Here is a 6,267-nt window from a genome sequence, read left to right as displayed (position 1 = left end):
TCGTTTGTAGCCATTATTTCTACAAAAATGCAGTTTTCTCTGATTAACTTGTACAAATCTAAATGTTACTGTATTGCAGTTCTCTAAATATTGTGTTTTGACTTTACTGCCCTTTATATTTATTTTAAAATTTAAATAAAGCAAGAAGAGTTTAGCTCATTGACCTTTGTCTTGGATTAGTTTGTTATATTGCCAATTTGGTTCTCCAACAAACTATTCAAGCTGTGTACTAATTATGCAGGCTCTGAACTGAGAAAAGAGCATATAGAACAGGAGTAAATGTTCTCTGTTAATAGATTATCATGTCCCTTACAAATAAAGACAGTTAAGTTTCTAGCTTGAAATTTTTATGGCTTATAGCACAAAAGGTCCAAACTGGGGAGCTGCTTAAATGTTCGTGATATTCAGAAGAAAACCACCTGGTGGATGAGCAGATGTGGACATGCCGTTCATTACTCACATTTCAGGGGAGTCCACCCATGATGGTGGGTACTTTGTGTACATGTGAGAGAGACCACATCTCCTCCAGTCTGAGCCTCCTTATAAAAGGTCCCAGACAAAGGCAGCACATGTCCATGTTGTACAAACCTATGTGTGGCCTGGAGGTACATTATATCAGTGTGCAAGTGCAGAAGGAAAAGGTCAAGAAGCAAAGAACAAGCTGCTCCTAAAAGGAAATAAGAAGGGAGTTACATTCCCAAAACAATATACATTCCCTCTGGCCAGCCCTCGTCAAGGTGGTGGAAGGGGCCATGTCTTGAGCTACCCCACATGGGTTTAACTTTTTTGTCATGTTCTTAATTAATGAGATTGGGGCCTTCGCTACAATGATGAATAGAAACGGTGAGCACAGGCATCCTTTCCTTCCTCCCAACCTTACAAGAAAAGCAGTGTCACCATTAGTAAGATGTTAGCTGTTTATTTTGGTGCCTTTTATGAAATTGAGAAGGTGCCTTTTCACTGGAAGTTTTTGATGTGAAGAGGTGCTGGATGTTTCAAATGTTTTAATTTCTTTTTTTTTTTTAAAGATTATATTTATTTATCTTTAGAGGGGAAGGGAAGGAGAGAGGGAGAGAAACATCAATGTATGGTTGCCTTTCATGCGTCCTCTGCTGGGAACTGGCCTGCAGGGAACCGGCCTGCAACCCCAGTATGTGCCCTGACTGGGAATCGAACCGCGATTGTCTGGTTCGCAGGCCCATGCTCAATCCACTGAGCTACACCAGCCAGGTCAAATGTTTTAATTTCTATTTATTGAGATAAAATATGATTATTCTCTGATATTCTGTAACCATGGTGAATTATAATGTTTGATTTTTAAATTTTAAATAAATCTTCCTTATATGGGATCAACCCAGTCATCATATAATAACCTTTTTATACATTGCTAGATTCTATTAAATTTTGTGAAGAATTTTGTGTGTGTGTTTATAAGAAATGTTGGTGTGTAGTTTTCTTCTAACATTTTTGTAAGTTTTTAGTGGTAGAAATATAGAAATATGGTGACCCCATGAAGTAAATTAGGAATGCTTTCTGTGTTTTCTGAAACATTTAATGCAGGACTTGTATTTCTTCTTTAAATGTTTGGATTCGGCAAGCTTTCTGGGTCACAAGTGTTCTTTGTAGAAGGATTTTAATGACAAATTATTTTCATATTTATTATTTATTTATGTTTACTGCATTTTATATTTAGTATTTAACATTTATAATGCTACAAATTTTATGAATGCCAAGGTAGTCAAGTGTTATCTTCTTATCTCTGTTAAAACTGTTTTTTATGGAACTACTTACTTTTAATCTACATTTTTTAATGTATTAGCATAAAATTTTTTGTACTGTTATTGTACATCTTATTTTTGTACTGTTTTTGTGCATCTTATTTTTGTAATGATAGCATCTGTGATAGTATCTCTTCTCTTCTTAATCTGTTAATTTTTTCTTTTTATGACCATTTTTGCAAAATATCAATTTTATTAATCTTTTCAAATCACAAACATCTGACTTTATTGATCTTCTGTATTTTCTGTTTCATTGATTTCTTCTTTATCTCTAGTACTATGTTGTATTTAAGTTGGGTTTACTTTGTGCTTTTTGTTCTTGCTTTTTTAGGTGGAGGCTTAGATCACTGAATTCAACATTCCCTTTTGATATTTGATATAAACATTTGAACTCAGATTTTTCGGTTTGCATCATTTTGAAGTCTCTGCCATAGTTAAATATGCAGCATTTTCATTATGACTGGGTTCAAAATATTTTCTGACCTTTTGAAACCTTTACTGTCCCATGAATTAATGTATTTAGAATTGTGCTGTTTATTTTTCAAATATTTGGATATTTTCTAGATGTCTTTTAATTAGTGATAGCAAATGCAATTCCATTGTGATCAGAGAATATACTGAGTGATTTGAATTCTGTGATATTTATTGAGACATCTGTCTGGCCCAGCACATGGTCTGTGATGATAAAAGTTTCATGTGTACTGGAAAAGAAACATACTCAAGATTTATAAGGTGTAATGTTCATGAGTATATATTAGGTTATGTTATTTATAGTGTTGTTGAAACCTGCTATATCCTTATTGAATTTTCTTTATTCTATCAATTATTGAGAAAAGGTGTGTTAAAATGAGGTGTTAAAATCTCCAATCACGATTGTGATTTGTTTACTTCTCCTTTTGATTTTTCAATCTTTCCATTATGGATTTTGAAATTCTCTTACAGGTGTATTGAAAAGATTTTATGCCTTTTTTATGAACTGATCATTTTATCATTATGAAATATTCCTCTACTATTCCCAGATACCTTCAGTTCCTATTAGGTATCATTTTTGGCTTGTCTCATTTCTCTTTATCCCAAACACGTTGTGTAGCAATTCTTTTTTTTTACTTTAAATTATTGTTCAAGTACAGTTTTCTGTCTTATACTCCCATCCCAGCCCACCCGCCCACTGCTCCTCACCTCCCTCCCATTTCCACCCCCCTTAGTATTTGTCCATGTGTTTTTTATACTTCTTTCTCTAAATTCCTCCCATTTTTCCCCTTAAATTCCCTCCCCTCTCTCTTCTGGTCGCTGTCCCCTTGTTCTCTTTTTCAGTGTCTTTGTTTTTATTTTGCTTGCTTGTTTGTTTTGTTGTTTAGCTTCCTGTTAAAGGTGAGATCATATGGTATTTGTCTTTTAACACTTGGCTTATTTCACTCAGCATAATGCTTTCCAGTTTCATGCATGTTGTTGCAAAGGGTAGTAGCTCCTTCTATCTCTCTGCTGCATAGAATTCCATTGTATAAATGTACCATAGTTTTTTTTATCCATTCATTTACTGATGGGCACCTAGGTTGCTTCCAACTCTTGGCTATTGTAAATTGTGCTGCTATGAACATTGTGGTGCATAGGTTTTTTGAAATTGATGTTTTAGGGTTCCTAGGACATAATCCTAGCAGTGGAATTGCTGGGTCAAAAGGCAGGTTGATTTTTATTTTTCTGAGAAAATTCCATACTGTTTTCCATAATGGTTGTACCAGTCTGCAATCCCACCAACAGTGAACTAAGGTCCACTTTTCCCCACAATCTCTCCAACATTTGTTGTTTGTTGCGTTTTTTATGATAGCCATGCTGACTGGTGCAAAGTGGTATCTCATTGTGGTTTTAATTTGCATCTCTCTGATATCTAGCGATATTGAGCATCTCTTCATGTGTCTCTGGATCTGCTGTATGTCCTCCTTGGAGAAGTGTCTGTTCAAGTCCTTTTCCCATTTTTTAATTGGGGTAGTTGTCTTCTTAGAGTGGAGTTGTGTAAGTTCTTTCTCAATAATTGTCAATAATTGCCAATAATTCTTTGTATATTTTGGAGATTAAACCTTTGTCTGAGGTATCATTGGCAAATATGTTTTCCCATACAGTTGGTTGTCTTTTTAATTCAATACTGTTTTCTTTAGCCACGCAGAAGCTTTTTATTTTGATGAGATCCCACTTGTTTATTCTTTCCTGTATATTCCTTGCTCTAGGGGACATATCAGTAAAAATGTTGCTGTGTGAAATATCTGAGATTCTCCTGTCAATGTTCTCCTCTAGGACTTTAATGGTTTCAAGGCTGATATTTAAGTCTTTTATCCACCTTGAATTTATTTTGGTGTATGTTGTAAGTCTGTGCTCAAGTTTCATTATTTTGCACATAGCTGTCCAGTTCTCCCAACACCATTTGTTGAAGAGGCTATCTTTACTCCATTTTATGTTACTGCCCCCTTTGTCAAATATTAATTGACTGTAGGGTGTTGGGTTTATTTCTGGGCTCTCTGTTCTATTCCATTGGTCTATGTGCCTGTTTTTATGACAGTACCAGGCTGTTTTGATTACAGTGGCCTTATAATACAGTTTGATATCAGGTATTGTGATCCCTCCTACTTTGTTCTTCTTTCTCAAAATTGTAGCTGTTATTCGGGTCATTTATGGATCCATATAAATGTTTGAAGTGTTTGTTCTATGTCTGTGAAATATGCCATTGGTACTTTAATAGGTATTGCATTGAATCTGTAAATTGCTTTGGGTAGTATGGACATTTTGATGATGTTAATTGTTCCAATCCATGAACAAGGTATATGTTTCCATTTGTTTGTGTCTTCCTTGATTTCTTTCTTCAGTGCTGTGTAGTTTTCTGCATACAGGTCTTCTACCTCCTTAGTTAGGTTTATTCCCCGATATATATATATATTTTGCTATATCGAATGGGATTTTTTCCTTGATTTCTGCTTCTGCTGATTCATTGTTAGTATACAAAAATGCCTTTGAATTCTGGATATTGAGTTTGTAACCCGCCATTTTGCCAAATTTGTTAATTAGTCCGAGCAGTTTTTTGGTAGAGTCTATAGGATTTTCCATGTACACTATCATGTCATCTGCAAACAGTGACAGTTTTGTTTCCTCCTTTTCTATTTGGATGCCTTTTATTTCCTTTTCTTCCCTGAGTGCTATGGCTAAAACTTCCAATACTATATTGAATAGAAGTGGTGAAAGTGGACAACCTTGTCTTGTCCCTGATCTTAATGGTAAAGCTTTTAGTTTTTGCCCATTGAGTATGATGTTGGCTGTAGGTCTCTCGTATGTGGCCTTTATTATATTGAGGAATGCTCCCTCTATTCCCACTTTTCTGAGTGTTTTTATTATAAATGGGTGTTGTACCTTATCAAAAGCTTTTTCTGAGTCTATTGATATGATCATGTGGTTTTTGTCTTTGCTTTTGTTTCTGTGATGTATTACATTTACTGATTTGTGAACCATCCTTGCATCCCTGGGATGAATCCCACTTGGTCATGGTTTATGATCTTTTTGATATATTGTTGGATGCGATTTGCCAATATTTTGTTGAGGATTTTAGTGTCTATGTTCATCAGCAATATTGGCCTGAAGTTTTCTTTCTTTGTTGTGTCTCTATCTGGTTTTGGAATTAGGATGATGCTGGCTTCATAAAAAGAGTTTGGGAGTTTTCCATCCTTCTGGATTTTTTGCAATAGTCTGCGAAGAATAGGGGTTAGCTCTTCCTTAAATGCTTTGTAGAATTCTCCTGTGAAACCATCTGGTCCAGGGCTTTTGTGTGTCAGGAGTTTTTTGATTACTGCTTCAACTTCTTTTGCTGTTATTGGTGTGTTCAGATTTTCTGTTTCTTTTTCTTTGAGTTTTGGAAGATTATATTTTTCTAGAAATGTGTCCATTTCCCCTAGGTTTCCAAATTCCTTGGCATACAGTTCTTCATAGTAATTTCTTACAATCCCTTCTATTTTTGTGGTATCAGTTGTAATCTCTCCTCTTTCATTTCTGATTGTGTTTATTTGTGTCATCTCTCTTCTTTTCTTGATGAGCCTACTTAAAGGCTTGTCTATTTTGTTTATCTTTTCAAAGAACCAACTCCTAGATTCATTGATCCTTAGGATTGTGCTTTTAGTCTCTATGTCATTTAATTCTGCTCTGATCTTAGTTATTTCCTTTCTTCTACTTGCTCTGAACTGTCTTTGTTGTTGTTTCTCGAGTTCTTGCAGGCATAGGGTTAGGTTGTTTCTTTGAAATGTTTCTATCTTCTTTAGGTAGGCCTGTATTGCTATAAACTTCCCTCTCAGGACTGCCTTCGGTGTGTCCCATAAGTTTTGGGTTGTTGTGAGACTGTTTTCATTTATTTCCAAAAACTTTTTTATTTCTTCCCTATTTTCATTCTTGACCCATTCGTTGTTTAATAGTATACCATTCAGTCTACATGTTTTGGGGTGCTTTGGGTTTCCTTCGG

Source organism: Artibeus jamaicensis, unplaced genomic scaffold (genome assembly GCF_021234435.1).
Source record: "Artibeus jamaicensis isolate MK-2021 breed Jamaican fruit bat unplaced genomic scaffold, CSHL_Jam_final contig_2197, whole genome shotgun sequence".
Classification (NCBI taxonomy): Eukaryota; Metazoa; Chordata; class Mammalia; order Chiroptera; family Phyllostomidae; genus Artibeus; species Artibeus jamaicensis.
The sequence above is the reverse complement of the archived record's forward strand: the minus strand, read 5'-3'. Positions refer to the sequence as shown.